Raw genomic sequence first — 18,209 nt, 5'->3', positions numbered from 1 at the left:
TCTCAGATGAGACTTTGGACTTGGAATTTGGGGTTAATGCTGGAATGTTGCGAAGGCACAATTGCATTTTGAAATGTGAGAAGGACATGAGATTTGGGAGGGGCCAGGGGCAAAATGATATGGTTTTGCTGTATCCCCACTCAAATCTCATCTAGAGTTGTAATCCCCAAGTGTCAGGGGAGGGGCCTGGTGGGAGGTGATTGGATCATGAGGGCAGTCTCCCCTATGCTGTTCTCATGATAGTGAGTGAGTTCTCATGAGATCTTATTGTTTAAAAGTGTGGCACTTCCCTCCTCACTCTCTTTCCTGCCACCATGTAAGACATGTCTTGCTTCCCCTTCAACTTCCACCATGTTTGTAAGTTTCCTGAGGCCTTCCCAGCCATGGGGAACTGTGAGTAAATTAAACCTCTTTTGTTTATAAATCACCCAGTCTCAGGTAGTTCTTTATAGCAGTGTGTAAACAGACTAATACAGTATATATTCAAAAGATATGAAATCAGTATGTCAAGGGGATATCTGCACTTCCATGTTCATTGCAGCATTAGTAACAATAGCCAAGATATGGAATCAACCTGAGCATTCATCAGTGGATGAATGGATAAAGTGTGGTATATATAATAGAATATTATTAATCCTTAAAAAGAAGAAAATCCTCTCATTTGCTATATGGATGGACCTAGAGGACATTATGTTAAGTGAAATAAGCTAGGTACTGAAAAACAAATACCATACGATCTCACTTACAAATGAAATCTAAAATAGTCAAACTAACAGAGAGTAAAATCATGGTTACTACATGTTACCACTTTGGGTACTCAGGAAATGTTGGTCAAAGGACACAAAATTTAGTTAGGAAGAATAAATTTAAGAGACCTATTGTACATCATGGTGACTATACTTAATAATATATTGTATGCTTGAAAATTGCAAAGAGAATAAATTGTGTATTCTCATTATGAAAAATTAGTATGTGAGGTAATGCATATCTGAAATAGTTTGATCTTAGCCATTCTACAATTTATACATATATCAAATATCATGCTGCATACCATAAATATATATAATTTCTACTTATCAGAAAAATAAGTAACTAAAACAAGAAAATATCTGATGAATTAATGAATAAATGATAAAATGAATGAGTCAAACAGGAGTCAAGAAATAGGCCAGAAGACTCTTCAATATGAGAATAACCTTTTCCTCTCAACTAAATTAGAGTTCTCCTGATATTCCTTTTTATAACACCTATCTTCCATTCATAGCACCTCTCATGATTTGAATTGCCTACATATGTCTGTTAAGTCAATATGTGTCAGCTTCATTTGATAATCCCCCAATAGCGGGGACCATTTCTCTTTTTATTCCTTGAATACTCAGCACCTAGGACAGAGCATGACATGCAACTGGCACTAAATACATATTTATTAAATAAATGAATACACAGATATTTTAAGTTATTAAAAAACAGAAAATTAATCCCTGATGGAATTTAAAGACAAAGTGTAGCATTTTATTCAATTACTATGTATTAATGTAAGCTGAGACACTTTCTTGGCCCCATCTCATCCATTAGTCTGAGTTAGGGGCATAGTCTGTGTTCTCATTTTCTCTTCCACTCTCTGTCGATGGAAACACTTATCATCCGTGTTGTGTTTGTCCATGTTCTTGTCTTCTGGCCTACTAGGCTATAATCTCCAAAATGGAACCACCTTTCATTCGTATTTATGTCTTAAATGTACGGCCATGGTACTCAAATATGGCAATAGGGCATAATCACAATTCTAAAGTTCTTTTGACATATGATACAGAGGCCCTCTGCTTACTGATGTTTACAATTTTTTAATTATACTTTAAGTTCTAGGGTACATATGCACAACGTGCAGGTTTGTTACATATGTATACATGTGCCATGTCGGTGTGTTGCACCCATTAACTCCTCATTTATATTAGGTATATCTCCTAATGCTACCACTCCCCCTCCCCCCACCCCACGACAGGCCCCGGTGTTTGATATTCCCCTTCCTGTGTCCAAGTGTTCTCATTGTTCAATTCCCATCTATGAGTGAGAACATGCGGTGTTTGGATTTTTGTCCTTGTGATAGTTTGCTGAGAATGATGGTTTCCAGCTTCATCCACGTACCTACAAAGGACATGAACTCAACCTTTTTTATGGCTGCATAGTATTCCATGGTGTATATGTGCCACATTTTCTTAATCCAATCTATCACTGATGGACATTTGGGTTGGTTCCAAGTCTTTGCTATTGTAAATAGTGCCGCAGAAAACATACGTGTGCATGTGTCTTTATAGCAGCATGACTTATAATCCTTTGGGTATATACCCAGTAATGGGATGGCTGGGTCAAATGGTATTTCTAGTTCTAGATCCTTGAGGAATCGCCACACTGTCTTCCACAATGGTTCAACTAGTTTACTGTCCCACCAACAGTGTAAAAGTGTTCCTATTTCTCCACATCCTCTCCAGCACCTGTTGTTTCCTGACTTTTCAATGATCACCATTCTAACTGGTGTGAGATGGTATCGCATTGTAGTTTTGATTTGCATTTCTCTGATGGCCAGTGATGATGAGCATTTTTGCATGTGTCTGTTGGCTGCATAAATGTCTTCTTTTGAGAAGTGTCTGTTCACATCCTTTGCCCACTTGCTGATGGGTTGTTTTTTTCTTGTAAATTTGTTTGAGTTCTTTGTAGATTCTGGATATTAGCCCTTTGTCAGATGAGTAGATTGCAAAAATTTTCTCCCATTCTGTAGGTTGCTTGTTCATTCTGATGGTATTTTCTTTTGCTGTGCAGAAGCTCTTTGGTTTAATTAGATCCCATTTGTCAATTTTGGCTTTTGTTGCCACTGCTTTTGGTGTTTTAGATATGAAGTCCTTGCCCATGCCTATGTCCTGAATGGTATTGCCTAGGATTTCTTCTAGGGTTTTTATGGTTTTAGGTCTAATATTTAAGTCTTTAATCCATCTTGAATTAATTTTTGTATAAGGTGTAAGGAAGGGATCCAGTTTCAGCTTTCTACATATGGCTAGCCAGTTTTCCCAGCACCATTTGTTAAATAAGGAATCCTTTCCCCATTTCTTGTTTTTGTCAGGTTTGTCAAAGATCTGATAGTTGTAGATGTGTGGTATTATTTCTGAGGGCTCTGTTCTGTTCCATTGGTCTATATCTCTGTTTTGGTACCAGTACTATGCTGTTTTGGTTACTATAGCCTTGTAGTATAGTTTGAAGTCAGGTAGCGTGATGCCTCCAGCTTTGTTCTTTTTGCTTCAGGATGTCTTGGCAATTTGGACTCTTTTTTGTTTCCACATGAACTTTAAAGTAGTTTTTTCCAATTCTGTGAAGAAAGTCATTGGTAGCTTGCTGGGGATGGCACTGAATCTATAAATTACCTTGGGCAGTATGGCCATTTTGCAATATTGATTCTTCCTATCCATGAGCATGGAATGTTCTTCCATTTGTTTGTGTCCTCTTTTATCTTATTGAGCAGTGGTTTGTAGTTATCCTTGAAGAGTTCCTTCACATCCCTTGTAAGTTGGATTCCTAGGTATTTTATTCTTTTTGAAGCAATTGTGAATGGGAGTTCACTTATGATTTGGCTCTCTGTTTGTCTGTTATTGGTGTATAAGAATGCTTGTGATTTTTGCACATTGATTTTGTATCCTGAGACTTTGCTGAAGTTGCTTATCAGCTTAAGGGGATTTTGGGCTGAGACAATGGGGTTTTCTAAATATACAATCATGTCATCTGCAAACAGGGACAATTTGACTTCCTCTTTTCCTAATTGAATACCCTTTATTTCTTTCTCCTGCCTGACTGCCCTGGCCAGAACTCCCAACGCTATGTTGAATAGGAGTGGTGAGAGAGGGCATCCCTGTCTTGTGCCAGTTTTCAAAGGGAATGCTTCCAGTTTTTGTCTGTTCAGTATTATATTGGCTGTGGGTTTGTCATAGATAGCTCTTATTATTTTCAGAAATGTCCCATCAACACCTAATTTACTCAGATTTTTTAGCATGAAGTGCTGTTGAATTTTGTCAAATGGCTTTTCTGCATCTATTGAGATAATCATGTGATTTTTGTCATTGGTTCTGTTCATATGCTGGATTATGTTTATTGATTTGCATATGTTGAACCAGCCTTGCATCCCAGGGATGAAGCCCACTTGATCATGGTGGATAAGCTTTTTGATGTGCTGCTGGATTCGGTTTGCCAGTATTTTATTGAAGATTTTTGCATCGATGTTGATCAGGGATATTGGTCTAAAATCCTCTTTTTTTGTTGTGTCTCTGCCAGGCTTTGGTATCAGGATGATGCTGGCCTCATAAAATGAGTTAGGGAGGAGTCCCTCTTTTCCTACTGATTGGAATAGTTTCAGAAGGAATGGTACAAGCTCCTCCTTGTACCTCTGGTAGAATTTGGCTGTGAATCCATCTGGTCCTGGAATTTTTTTGGTTGGTAGGCTTTAACTTATTGCCTCAATTTCAGAGCCTGTTATTGGTCTATTCAGGGATTCAACTTCTTCCTGGTTTAGTCTTGGGAGGGTGTATGTGTCAAGGAATTTATCCATTTCTTCTAGATTTTCTAGCTTATCTGTGTAGAGTTGTTTCTAGTATTCTCTGATGGTAGTCTGTATTTCTGTGGGATAGGTGGTGATATCCCCTTTATCATTTTTTATTGTGTCTATTAGATTCTTCTCTCTTTTCTTCTTTATGAGTCTTGCTAGTGGTCTATCAATTTTGTTGATCTTTTCAAAAAACAAGCTCCTGGATTCGTTGATTTTTCGAATGGTTTTTTTGTGTCTCTATTTCCTTCAGTTCTGCTCTGATCTCAGTTATTTCTTGCCTTCTGCTAGTTTTTGAATGTGTTTGCTCTTGCTTCTCTAGTTCTTTTAATTATGATGTTAGGGTGTCAATTTTAGATCTTTCCTGCTTTCTCTTGTGGGCATTTAGTGCTATAAATCTCCCTCACACACTGCTTTACATGTGTCCCAGAGATTCTTGTATGTTATGACTTTGTTCTCTTTGATTTCAAAGAACATCTTTATTTCTGCCTTCATTTCGTTATGTATCCAGTAGTCATTCAGGAACAGGTTGTTCAGTTTCCAGGTAGTTGAGTGGTTTTGAGTGAGTTTCTTAATCCTGAGGTCTAGTTTGATTGCACTGTGTTCTGAAAGACAGTTTGTTTTAATTCCTGTTCTTTTACATTTGCTGAGGAGTGCTTTACTTCCAACTATGGGGTCAATTTTGGAATAAGTGCGATGTGTGCTGAGAAGAATGTATATTCTGTTGATTTGGGGTGGAGAGTTTTGTAGATGTCTATTAGGTCCACTTGGTGCAGAACTGAGTTTAATTCCTCGATACCCTTGTTAACTTTCTGTCTCATTGATCTGTCTAATGTTGACAGTGGGGTGTTAAAAGTCTCCCATTTTTATTGTGTGGGAGTCTAAGTCTCTTTGTAGGTCTCTAAGGACTTGCTTTATGAATCTGGGTGCTCCTGTATTGGGTGCATGTATATTTAGGATAGTTAGCTCTTCTTGTTGAATTGATCCCTTTACCATTATGTAATGGCCTTCTTTGTCTCTTTTGATCTTTGTTGGTTTAAAGTCTGTTTTATCAGAGTCTAGGATTGCAACCCCTGCCTTTTTTTATTTTCCTTTTGCTTGGTAGATCTTCCTCCATCCCTTTATTTTGAGCCTATGCGTGTCTCTGCACATGAGATGGATATCCTGAATACAGCACACTGATGGGTCTTGACTCTTTATCCAATTTGCCAGTCTGTGTCTTTTAATTGGAGCATTTAGCCCATTTACATTTAAGGTTAATATTGTTATGTGTGAATTTGATCCTGTCATTATGATGTTAGCTGGTTATTTTGTTCGTTAGTTGATGCGGTTTCCTCCTAGCATCGATGGTCTTTGCAATTTGGCGTGTTTTTGCTGGTACCGGTTGTTCCTTTCCATGTTTAGTTCTTCCTTCAGGAGCTCTTGTAGGGCAGGCCTGGTGGTGACAAAATCCCTTAGCATTTGCTTGTCTATAAAGGATTTTTATCTCTCCTTCATTTATGAAGCTTAGTTTCGCTGGATATGAAATTCTGGGTGGAAAATTCTTTTATTTAAGAATGTTGAATATTAGCCTCCACTCTCTTCGGCTTGTAGAGTTTCTGCTGAGAGATCAGCTGTTAATCTGATGGGCTTCCCTTTGTGGGTAACCCGACCTTTCTCTCTGGCTGCCCTTAACATTTTTTCCTTCATTTCAACTTTGGTGAATCTGATAATTATGTGATCTTGGAGTTGTTCTTCTTGAGGATTATCTTTGTGGCTTTCTCTGTATTTCATGAATTTGAATGTTGGCCTGCCTTGCTAGGTTGGAGAAGTTCTCCTGGATAACATCCTGCAGGGTGTTTTCCAACTTGGTTCCATTCTCCCCATCACTTTCAGGTACACCAATCAGATGTAGGTTTGGTCTGTTCACATAGTCCCATATTTCTTGGAGGCTTTGTTCATTTCTTTTTATTCTTTTTTCTCTAAACTTCTCTTCTTGCTTCATTTCATTCATTTGATCTTCAATCACTGATACCCTTTCTTCCAGCTGATCAAATCGGCTACTGAAGCTTGTGCATTCGTCACATAGTTATCGTGCCATGGTTTTCAGCTCCATCAGGTCATTTAAGGACTTCTCTGCATTGGTTATTCTAGTTAGCCATTCTTCTAATCTTTTTTCAAGGTTTTCATCTTCTTTGCGATGGGTTCGAACTTCCTCCTTTAGCTCAGAGAAGTTTGGTCTTCTGAAGCCTTCTTCTCTCAACTCCTTAAAGTCTTTCTCCATCCAGCTTTGTTCCATTGCTAGTGAGGAGCTGCGTTCCTTTGGAGGTGGAGAGGTGCTCTGATTTTTAGAATTTTCAGCTTTTCTGCTCTGTTTTTTCCCCATCTTTGTGGTTTTATCTACCTTTGGTCTTTGATGATGGTGACGTATAGATGGGGTTTTGGTGTGGATGTCCTTTCTGTTTGTTAGTTTTCCTTCTAACAGTCAGGACCCTCAGCTGCAGGTCTGTTGGAGTTTGCTGGAGGTCCACTCCAGACCCTGTTTGCCTGGGTATCAGCAGCGGAGGCTACAGAACATCGAATATTGCTGAACAGCAAATGTTGCTGCCTGATCGTTCCTCTGGAATTTTCGTCTCAGAGAGTTACCCAGCTGTGTGAGGTGTCAGTCTGCCCCTACTAGGGGGTGCCTCCCAGTTAGGCTACTCAGGGGTCAGGGACCCACTTGAGGAGGCAGTCTGTCCGTTCTCAGATCTCAAACTCCATGCTGGGAGAACCACTACTCTCTTCAAAGCTGTCAGACAGGGACATTTAAGTCTGCAGAGGTTTCTGCTGCCTTTTATTAGGCTATGCCCTGCCCCCAGAGGTGTAGTCTACAGAGGCAGGCAGGCCTCCTTGAGCTGCGGTGGGCTCCACCCCTTTTGAGCGTCCTGGCCACTTTGTTTACCTACTCAAGCCTCAGCAATGGTGGGCGCCCCTCCCCCAGCCTTGCTGCTGTCTTGCAGTTCGATCTCAGACTGCCGTGCTAGCAATGAGTGAGGCTCCATGGGCATCGGACCCTCCCATCCTGGTGCGGGATATAATCTCCTGGTGTGCCGTTTGCTCAGTTGGAAATGCAGAAATTACCCATCTTCTGTGTCGCTCACACTGGGAGCTGTAGACTGGAGCTGTTCCTATTTGGCCATCTTGGAACCCAAATTTCTATAATTTTTTTCTTTTACTTGGCCTTGTTGTTCTCCAAAATTTATTCATGTTTACATAATGGTGGTACAAACAGAAATGCAACTTTGGTTTCACAATTTACATTGATAACTTCACATTCATTTGACAGTTTATTTCTGACAATTACAGATTTTACCTCCTTCTTGAACCTATGGACATTATATGAGACACAGTGATATGTGTAATGATGTGTAATGTATACATGTGGTAGGAACCCTGGGAACTGTAAACATACAGTGAAGCCCTGGAAGGTGAATAATTAAAATTTGGTGAAAGCTAACTGCCCTTGGGATTTTAAAGCCAGAAAACCTAAGAGTATCTCTTAGAGAAAATTTTATGTATGATCCAGGATTTGGAAAGACCATTCACTGCAAATTGGGAAAATCAGAGAACTCCACTGACTATCATAGAATCAGAAGAGCTGAGGCAGATGCCATATGGGAACAGGATACTAACATAGAATCAAAAAATCAAATTTCTAGAGATAGGTACTAAGAGTAATGGTAGTGATTCAAACCAGAGAGTAAGATCTGAGCCACGACAGCAGGGATTAGGAGAGTACCATTTGTAAATACAAGGCACTCTAGTGTGTTCTTTTACATAGTTATCACAACAAACCTTCCAGGATACTCCAGTTTTACAGAGAATGGGATGGAGGCTCAGAGAGGCTTAATAATTTGCCTAAGGTCATACTGCTTATCAGTGTCCATATCAAAATTTGAAACAAGATCTGTATGAATCCAAATTAAGTGTTGAACCCACTATACAACAATGCCTCCTAGTTGATGCTTAGGCTGCCTGTAGCTCATCTGATAGGAATGAATTAGAGCTATGGTCCCCATTCCTGGATTAGAAATAAAGGAAAGAAGAAAGGGAGGGAGGAAGGGATGGAGGAAGGGAAAGAGGGAAGAAGGGACTAAGAGGGAGAAAAAGAAAGAATGAAAAAGACAGAAAGAAAGGAAGAAAGGAGCAAACGGAGGAATGAAGGAAGGGAATGAGGAAGAAAGGGAGGGAGGAAGCGAGGAAAGAAGCGAGGAAGGAAGGAAGGAAGGAAACAAGGAAGGAAAAGAAAGAAATTTGGGGTTCTACACTAGCACTACTGAAAATAAATCTTCAGGGATGTGTGACCCATGACTTTGTATTTTAAAAACTTTCTTCAGGTGATTCTCATACCCAAGGGCAGAGAATCACAGAGCTGAAGGGGACTCTTGCTCTAGTTGTGGTGTTCGACTTGTGAATTCTAAATTCACTCAAGTTTTAAGGTTTTGTGTCCTAAGTCTCTTGCCTGTTGGATGTCAGAGTGAAAATTCTTCATGTTGATCTAAGGAAAAGTACTTAAAATTATATTCCATGCTTTGTTAATTCTAAAATGCACAATTTTTGCCTTTGAATATGTCTGAAATTGAGATGCATCCTACAAGTGATGATGCCATACAGTTTCCATCAACCAGGCAGCAAATATCATCACCTGTGCTTATGTGAATCTGGCTGTCATTCCTGGTGGTCCACCTAGATAAGTACAATCCTTAACATTTCAGGCCACAAACTCCTTAAGAATTAATTTTGGAAAGAAAATGGATCCTGACAGTTGTCTAACAAACTTCATTGACAAGAACTAGTAAGATAAAGAAAGCAGCATCATTCATTAAAACTTGAAAGAAAATACCAGAAATAATAATGGAGTCTTCTTTTAAGAAAAACAGCAATAAAAATGAACAACATACTGGTACATGCTACAACATGGATGAACCTTGAGAACTAAGTGAAGAAGCAAGTCACGGAAAAAAGCAGACGTGGCATGATTCCATTTATATGAAATGTTCAGAGTAGGCAAATCAACAAAGACAGAAGGTAGGTTAGTGGTTGCATAGGGTTGAGGAAACAAGGGGAAAGTAAGGAGTGACTGCTAATGGGTATAGGGTTTATTTTGGGGTGTTGAAAATGTCCTAAAATTGACCGTGGTGATAATTGCACAACTCTGTCAATGTGCTATCAAATTGTACACTTTAAATGGGTGAAGTTGTATGGTATGTAAATTATATTGCAATGAAGCTATTAAAAAATCTATGAGGGAGGAGAAAAAAAAAGGAATGTAACATTACTAACTGTCTGGCTGGCAGAGAGGACAATAGTATATGGAAAAAAAATTTAAAGACTGAGTCAAAAAGTGGTTTAGAAAAGGCAGACACTGAATGCAAAGTTTTATGAACATTTGAACACTTATTTTGCTTTATAGCACAAGAATGATGCACAGTAGTCCCCACTTTCCATGGAGGATATGTTTCAAGACCCCAGTGGATGTCTGAAACCACAGATGGTACCAACCCTATATATACTATGGTTTTCAATCTAATAACCTGGACGGCTACTGAGTGACTAATGGGTGTATACGCTGGACAAAGGAATGCTTCACGCCCTGGGTGGGATGGTGCAAGATTTCATCACACTGCTCAGAATGGCGTGGATTTACAACTTATGAATTGTTTACTTCTGGAATTTTCCATTTAATATTTTTGGACTTTAGCTGATTACAGGTGACTGAAACTGCAGAAGACAAAACCATAGATAAGTGGAGACTACTGTATTATAAAAATATAATCAGAATAAACGAGCCCTTTCAATGAGCTCCAAAAATATAATTGATAAGAAACCATTGGGTTATAGTTCAGTTGGCATCATTTTCTTTGCTTTATAAATGGCACATAAAATAAAGTGTCTCTTAAAATGAATGGCATCTTGATGTGATAAAATATAGTATGTGACTCAGCTACATGAGACTGCTTTTCCAGCCAATGGCTAGCTGTAAAATACTGGCTGTATTCTTTACCTTCTCCATTCCTAAGATTTCATGTCTCTATATTGGGTCTATTTCTATGGATCCTCTTGGCTCTGAGATATTCTAGTTCTAATTCAAATTTTTATTCATGTCTGGTGGGAAATTTATCATTTATTATTAGATCCTGCATCAGATCACAGGCTTAAAACATAAGGAAAAGAGAAAAAACATCATACCCATCTAAATTTATCTTTTACTGAAAGAAACATGCAAGAAGAAAGAGGTAAAATGATTTCTTGCAGTTTTCCCTCTAATTATATGTAGAGTTTCACTTCTTAATCCTCTCTGAATCTCAGATCCCCAGAGACGTGAAGATGCATGGAATAACACGTGAAGAGAGGAAACTTCGGGCTTGTGGTCAAAATGTGTTCACCACGGCAGACAACTGCTTGGGTGACAGCTTTGGCCTCTGGATGAATTCTCCTTGGCGAGCAATCGTCCCACCTGTAGGTGCCTTCATGATCGTCTGTGTGCAGGGCACCAAGCAGGCCATCTAAAGCCACTAATCTCAAAGAGAGCTTACCCAGGGACAGGACTTTCCAAAAGTAAAGGAGCACAATAGAAGAGAATGGCTGCTGCTAAGTTCCATCCAACAGGTAGGTGAATTTAGTGGATTTTAAAATTCCTTTTTAGTTGCTGGTCTTCATAAGAGATTATTTTTGTCTAAAATGCAAGCACCCATTTTTATCTTGCAGTCTCCAAAATAATTGAGAAATTGGAAATGCCTAAATGTCCAGCACTAAATAAATGATTAATAATATTTGAGATACCCATATTATGAAACAGTATATGAACACGAAAATTTTTACAAAAGTTTTTCCCCTAGTTTTGAAACTAGGGGAAAAAGTTTGAATGCCACATCTAATGAAAAAAAAAGCAGAGAAAAATATACATGACATTCTCCACTATATAAGGAATGGAGATTGAGGAAAGAAATATGCCAAAATTATGATAATATTAGGCTGGTATAGTTGTAACTTACTCATGTTTCTGCATTCCCATTCTATAATAAATGTGTCATACTCTTTTCTATCATAAAATTAATTTTACACAATTTTAAACATTTTTCTTATAACAGAAAATAAAATGTGATCATAGTAGGAAATTTAGGCGGGAAAGAGAAAATATAAATCTGCCAGATCTAACACAAAGTAAATAACTGATAATATAACATTTTGGTATATACTCTTATAGTCATTTTTGCTTGAACAGATGGACAATACAGAGAGTGAGAAAGGGTCTATAATCTTATGAGCCACTGCAAGTTCTACCCAACCTATAATGAGAGCAGGCCCCAACACAGGGAACACTGGGCCCTTGTAGCCATGGTTTTCCTAGTTAACTCTATTGCTTTAATCATAGTTAATTGGACTGAGAGTAAAAACTTAACCCAAGGTGATCCACTCACATTTATTCCCCAGGAATTATAGTTGATAGTACTAAGGTACCAGGAAGATAGGCAGTGGATGAAACACTGCACCAGATTGGGGCAGTGACTCTAACCATGGGCAGATGGAAGCAGAGACAGAACAAGGCAAGAGCTGATGGGCCCTCCAAAGACTGAGAGAATAGCACATGTGGTTTCTAATAACTTCTCAGATTCTGTGTCTTCTTGATTTATAAGATTTCCCCTTCAGCTCTCAATAAAGACATCCACATCCCTAAAACCAGAAGTGCTTTAATTATATACCATTTTAAATTAAATTTTTAAATTTTAAGATAATTGTAGATTCATATGCAGTTATAAGAAATAATAGAGAGAGACCTTGTGTACTCTTTACCCAGTTTTCTCCTGTGGTAACATCTTGCAAACCTATAATTCAATATCACAGCCAGGATACTGTTATCGACACAGTCAAGAAACAGAACATTGTCATTACCACAATTATTTCTCATGTTTTTTTTATAGTCACACTACTTTCCTCTTGCTCCTGCTCCACATACTATTTTGTAAAATGTTTTCTGCAATAGTAATATTTAAATGACTGTCTTTTATTTCCTTTTTATTAAACATTATTTAACTGAACCCTAATAAACACCCTTACATGTAAATCTTTTATAAATAACTTTTCTTAGAATAAGCAAATTCTCTTGATACATATTGCTAATTTGCCTTCAAGAAAGTTTGACAAATTTACATTAGCACCAACAAAATATTTTTAATGAAATAAAAAGGTAACATAAACTTTTAGTGGTTTATAAGATCTTCTGAGATCCATCATCTACAAGGGTATCTAATAAATTCTGCCACTTCAATTGAGCAAGTTGTTTTAAAATCAGATCAGTTCAAGTTAATATGTTTATTACTTTTGGTCAAAGATCATTACAAGGGTATTAGAAAAAAATATAAATTCAATGTTAACTTTAAAAACAACTTAGAAAAACCTGAACAAAGCCAAGTTATATATATTCTGGGAAAAAATAGATTACATTTTGGAGTTACAAAAGAGAATCATCAGTCCCATCCATCAAAATGTTGTTTTAAGACTATTATTTTTGGCTGGGTGTGGTGGCTCATACCTGTAATCCCAGCACTTCTGGAGGCTGAAGTGGGCTGATCACCTGAGCTCAGGAGTTCAAGACCAGCCTGGGCAACATGGAGAAGCCCTTCCAAAAATACAAAAAGTAGCTGGGCATGGTGGCAGGTGCCTGTAATCCTCCCAGCTACTTCAGGGGCTGAGGCAGGAGGATTGCTTCAGCCTGGGAGGCAGAGATTGCAGTGAGCTGAGATTGTGCCACTGCACTCCAGCCTGGGTGACAGAGCAAAACTCTATCTCAAAAAAACAAAACAAAACAAAAGACTATTATTTTTGGTATAAGCTTGATGTTCACCTTTGGAATCATCCAGCTGAAAAAAAAAATCATATAGTATCTTGTTGGACAGAAATATTTTTGGAACTCTTTTAAATTGATTATAACCTCTACTAGATAAGCACCCTAAAGACCATCTGGCACATTTTTTGGTTGGTTGTTTGTTTTTGCATGCATAGAAAAAATTTAAAGAAAATGAAGAGAGTTCTTCATAATCACAGGTATAGAGATTATAGCATAAGGGCAGTCTGATTGCTTGAGCTCAGGAGTTTGAGACCAGCCTGGGCAACATAACAAAACCCTATCTGTATGAAAACTACAAAAAAAAAAAAAATTAGCTGGGCATGGTGGCGTGTGACTGCAGTCCCAGCTATTCTGAAGGCTGAGGTGGGAGGATCACCCAAGCCTAGGGAGGCTGAGGCTGCAATGATCCATCATTTTACCACTGCACTCTAGCCTGGGCAACAGAGTGACACCCTGTCTCAAAAAAAAAAAAAAAAAAAAATTGTCAGTCTAATACACACTGTTGTTGATCATGGTATACAGTAGTTTTGCAACAGATTGCCATAAAAAAGTTTAACATTCATTAAAAAACAGGAGTTCCACAAGGTAAAATAACTCACTGCTGTGCCATATCCTGTGTTGTTCAGTTGAACCAGTGATCCCTTTCAAATTATAATCCCTTAAGATAATAGTCTTTATTTTCCTTGTCCCTCTCTCCAGTGGCCTCTTTTGAAAAGTCGTCCTCATCCACAGATGGTCAATATTATGATGGAATTTTGTTTTCCTCTCATGTGAATTTGGAGCTGATAGATGCTTCTCAGCTCCTTGCTGGGACCTCACTGACAAACCCGCTGGCCCCAGAACTACTTGTGACATCAGGATGACGCTTGTGAGGTTCCTGTTGGTATCTTCTGCTGAGCTACAGGGCCCAGTGGACAAACACTGATGAGAACGTGAAGTTCAGAATTCGTAACTGCCCCTCACAAAGCCTATGTGACCGGGAGTAGATGACTAAACCCTTCACTGTCTTTTCTCCTATTAGAACATAACATTGTCTAGTTCTAACACAGAGAACAGAAAATGAGTTAGCAATGTCCAAATTCCCTGCAGAAACACTTGGGAATCGACTGCCAAAATGACCTTCTCTGCAAATTCAGGGGTTACACTCAAAACTCTCCAAGGGCACTTAGTGGCTGACATACTAGTATTCTATGACGAATCAGCCCTGAAATTTGCACTGAGACAGTCATACTAAGGAATATGCAGTGTCTGGGGAGAAATGAGGTATTTGGATGAAAAATGGAGTGTCCCCAGATATTTGGGGGAGGAGATAGGAGCAACCCAGAAACCCTCCATGTCTAATCAAGTGACTCATCTTGTGACAGCAGTCCCCATCCTCCATTCCACCTCACCAAAAAAAGATGTTTTGCATCGAAAATCACCATTCACAAAGAACACAAGGTGTCTTAGACATGATAGTAGTAGGTCTTTCCCTGAAATGCTCCACCTTTGCTCCTGTAAAATTTTTAGCAGTTATTTGCTATGTTTCCCCATGCCAGAAAAAGAGGAAAGGATGATTTGGGTTCTTCTATTTATGTAGATGTCATGTGCTTTTGACAGTTCCATCACATTTCTGACAGTTACATATTTTTATTCATGAGTTATTTGATGGATTGGTTCTTTGGGGGCATCAGAAGTTTACACTGGAACAAAGTTAAGGACACACAGACCTCATACTTTTGACACCAAAGGTCACACTTTGGATTAGGCGCTAGGGGCCAGGCCTCTAGACCACAGGAGCAAACACAACAGCAGTTTTTCAGAAGCCAAATCAGTGGGAAACAAGGCAAAGAAGATGAAGCTGAGAGAGATTTTTGTGGCTGTTTTAAGGACATAAAAAGTCATGAAGCATAAAAAGGCCTCATAGGGATTCCCCCTTATTCTCAGCTGCAGAAACATTCTGCCTAGCTCATTTTGGAGTCTGAGCCAGAAGACCCGTGGTGAGAGTGCCAATGGCCTGCTCCTGGCCCAGCTACCTGCTCCCCTTATGCCTTAGAAAACATGGACAGGCCCGGCTCCTCCTCAGCCTTGGGACAGTTCCTTCCAGCTTCCCAGCCAGCTTCCCAGAGATGTTCTTGGACTGCACCAGCAACTGCTGGCCTAGAGTCAGTCCAAGTGCCCAGATGTGCCAATGCAGAGCCAGGGATGCCAGACTTGGCATGGGGGGCTGCCTGCCTGGGGCCACTGGCTTGCCTCAAGAAAATAGAGTTTGAGAGGGCCTGGAGTTTCAGCCCCTAGATGGGGCTGGGTGCCAGTGGTTTTCTGTAATTACACATGGTCCTAAAATGTGTTGTTCTCAAAATTGGAAAATGAACTGTGGATTGGAGTCTCCACATGTACCCACCATTCTATACAAAATGCTTCATTTGGGAATATTCAATTCTTTTTCATTTCCTTAAAGCAGTCATTTTTCAAACATTTTCAAAGCAGTAGAATCCACCTTTCCAAGAAACCTTACACATATATCCCACAGGGAAACCGACGAGATTGGGGCTTACACACCCTACTCCATTAAGCAATTTCATTGTATAGCTTGTCATCCCCTGAGGTCTAACCACAGTTTCCTTAAGCTTGCAGAAAAACTTATTTGAAAGCAATAGTTTAAGAAGTTTTAGAAACAAATCCATTCTTTCTTAAAATCCAATGTTTTCATGACCAATTTTTAGCAGAAAAAAAATAAGAAAATTCATATTTTTTCAGTGTCAAAATTCATTCAACAAACATTTTCTGAATATAGGGTACAAGCCAGGCACTGAGCTGGGCATTGAGGATGAAGAGATGAAACACAATTCTAGTATCTAAATAGACCTTTGTTGGTGAGTGGCCTTGGGAAAGTCATTTGCATCTCTCTGAGTCCCTGTGAAATCATGAAGGAAAAAAGTGCTAACAATGTGAGAACTGATGATTATTGTCATATGGACTCTTCATTTTACACTAAAGGAAGCTGAGTTCCAGAGTGGGATATCAGACTCAAGGCCCAGACTTCACTTCTGGTCTCCTGACTTCCAAGTGAACAGTGTTGCAGCTTCCCTGACTGCAGTTATAGGAGAAGACAGGGAGGAGATAAAGATGAGAGTGCCTCGGGAAGAGCAGGGATGGAGGAGACAACCTGAGTCTTCTGATCCAAAGGTAAAAACTGAAGATACTGAGTATTAGATGATGGGGCAAAAGGACTGCAGAAGTTGGGTATTCAGAGCCTCATAGAAATGACATGAAAATCCAATATACCAGTTTGGTATACAATGAGTTCCCATTACAGATGACATTCCTTATGGTTTTCACAGCATTTACACTGCCAGTATCATATTTAACCCTCCCAGCAAGCATCTAGATAGGGTAGGAGGGACATTGTCCCCATTTCAGAAATGGAGAAACTGAGTCTCAGAGCTGTAAGCTGACTTGCCCAATGTTGAACAACTGATAAGTAGCAGAGCCTGGATACCTTAGTGAGTCAGAGGCTATGAGTTCTACCCTTTCTGTTCCAGTTGAGTAATGTATTGAGTAAAGAGGCATGGGTCTGAATTCTGTCCTAGGAGTGTGAAGATGGAGTGACATTGAGAGAACTGCAGAAGAAAGGGACTTGGCATTTATGGAGCATACACCTGTACCATCATATCAAAATGCAACACAGCTATTGCCTCTTGGAACATTATAATAGAATGGGGAAATCAAGTATATAAAGAGGTAAATAGCATCTAGGGTCATGAGTCCTATACCAGAGATATGCACAGGAGCTTGTTTAATGGTTATAGCAACCAGGTAACAGACTTTTTACTAAATTTCCAACTCTCTGATGAGAAAACTGTGACTCTGAGAGCCCAAGTAACCAGCTCCCAGGTCATGCAATCAATACATTGAGGGAGCAGGCGTTGAACTCTTGTCACTGACTCCTAAGCCCTCTTTGTACTTTACCCAGCTGCCCGCAGCTTCTATGAGAGTGTCTGCAGGCACGCCGGCTGGAGGGGGTAGGAATAATATTATTTCATTTATGTTTTATTTATGTGGTGGTGTGATATTTATCTAGCAGCTTTCATCTGGGAGATGTGAAGTGTTTTATAAACAGGTTCTTATTTTTTTCTCCCTCCCCTTCCACTCCTCCACCTGAGTACTTAAGAACCAAAGAGGTTTCCAGAGAAGACCAAGGTCACAAGGGTGGACAGGTGTATATGGGATGGTGGTTCCCCATGTGTGGATGCAGCTGTGTTTGGTGATAACAGCAATAATCTCTTACATTTGTATATCCCTCTGTTGTTTACTAACCTGTTTCGTGTCCAACTTTTATTTGATACCCACACCAGTCATGTGAAATTGGCAGGACAAGCATCAATTTACAGAGGAGGAAACTGAGGTCCAGAGAGATCAATTAAACTGTCTAAAGTCACATGGCCTGACATAAAAGTAGTGGAGAGTCAAACTCAGGTCTGCTGATTCATACAAAAACAGTGTTGTGTAATGGCTAAGAGGCTGAACTTTGGAATCAGGCTGAATTGAGTTTGATTCTGATCTCCTCTGTGCCTTCAGGGCTATGTACCTGGGGTGGTGGACTTCATCTTTCCAATCCTACTTCCTTATCTGTGAAGTGGGCAAACCAATCATTTTTACCCCAGAGAGCTGTGAAGAACCTGTATCAGTTATACAGAAAGTTAAAGAACTTATCGCAGTGCCTGGTAGGTGGAGATCTCTCAATAAACAGCAGCTATAACTAAGATCCCAACAAGGTCT

The 18,209-nt window shown here is 39.3% G+C and overlaps 1 protein-coding gene and 1 long non-coding RNA gene across 7 annotated transcripts in view; one reads left to right on the top strand and one right to left on the bottom strand.

Moving 5' to 3' along the window:
• The window catches only part of ASTN2 (astrotactin 2), a 980,365-nt gene that overhangs the window by 103,898 nt on the left and 858,258 nt on the right, over nt 1–18,209 (bottom strand). The window lies entirely within an intron of this gene.
• The window catches only part of LOC104007994 (uncharacterized), a 65,781-nt gene that overhangs the window by 25,014 nt on the left and 22,558 nt on the right, over nt 1–18,209 (top strand). The window contains exons 2-5 of one of the 2 annotated variants that reach the window (XR_010148574.1): nt 10,910–11,209; nt 16,225–16,303; nt 16,428–16,616; nt 17,021–17,171. This is a non-coding gene — a long non-coding RNA (uncharacterized LOC104007994). The remainder of the gene's footprint in view (nt 1–10,909; nt 11,210–16,224; nt 16,304–16,427; nt 16,617–17,020; nt 17,172–18,209) is intronic. The other variant, XR_010148575.1, reaches the window with a different exon arrangement.

The sequence above is a fragment of the Pan troglodytes genome, chromosome 11 (assembly GCF_028858775.2).
Source record: "Pan troglodytes isolate AG18354 chromosome 11, NHGRI_mPanTro3-v2.0_pri, whole genome shotgun sequence".
Taxonomy (NCBI): Eukaryota; Metazoa; Chordata; class Mammalia; order Primates; family Hominidae; genus Pan; species Pan troglodytes.
The sequence above is the reverse complement of the archived record's forward strand: the minus strand, read 5'-3'. Positions and strand labels throughout refer to the sequence as shown.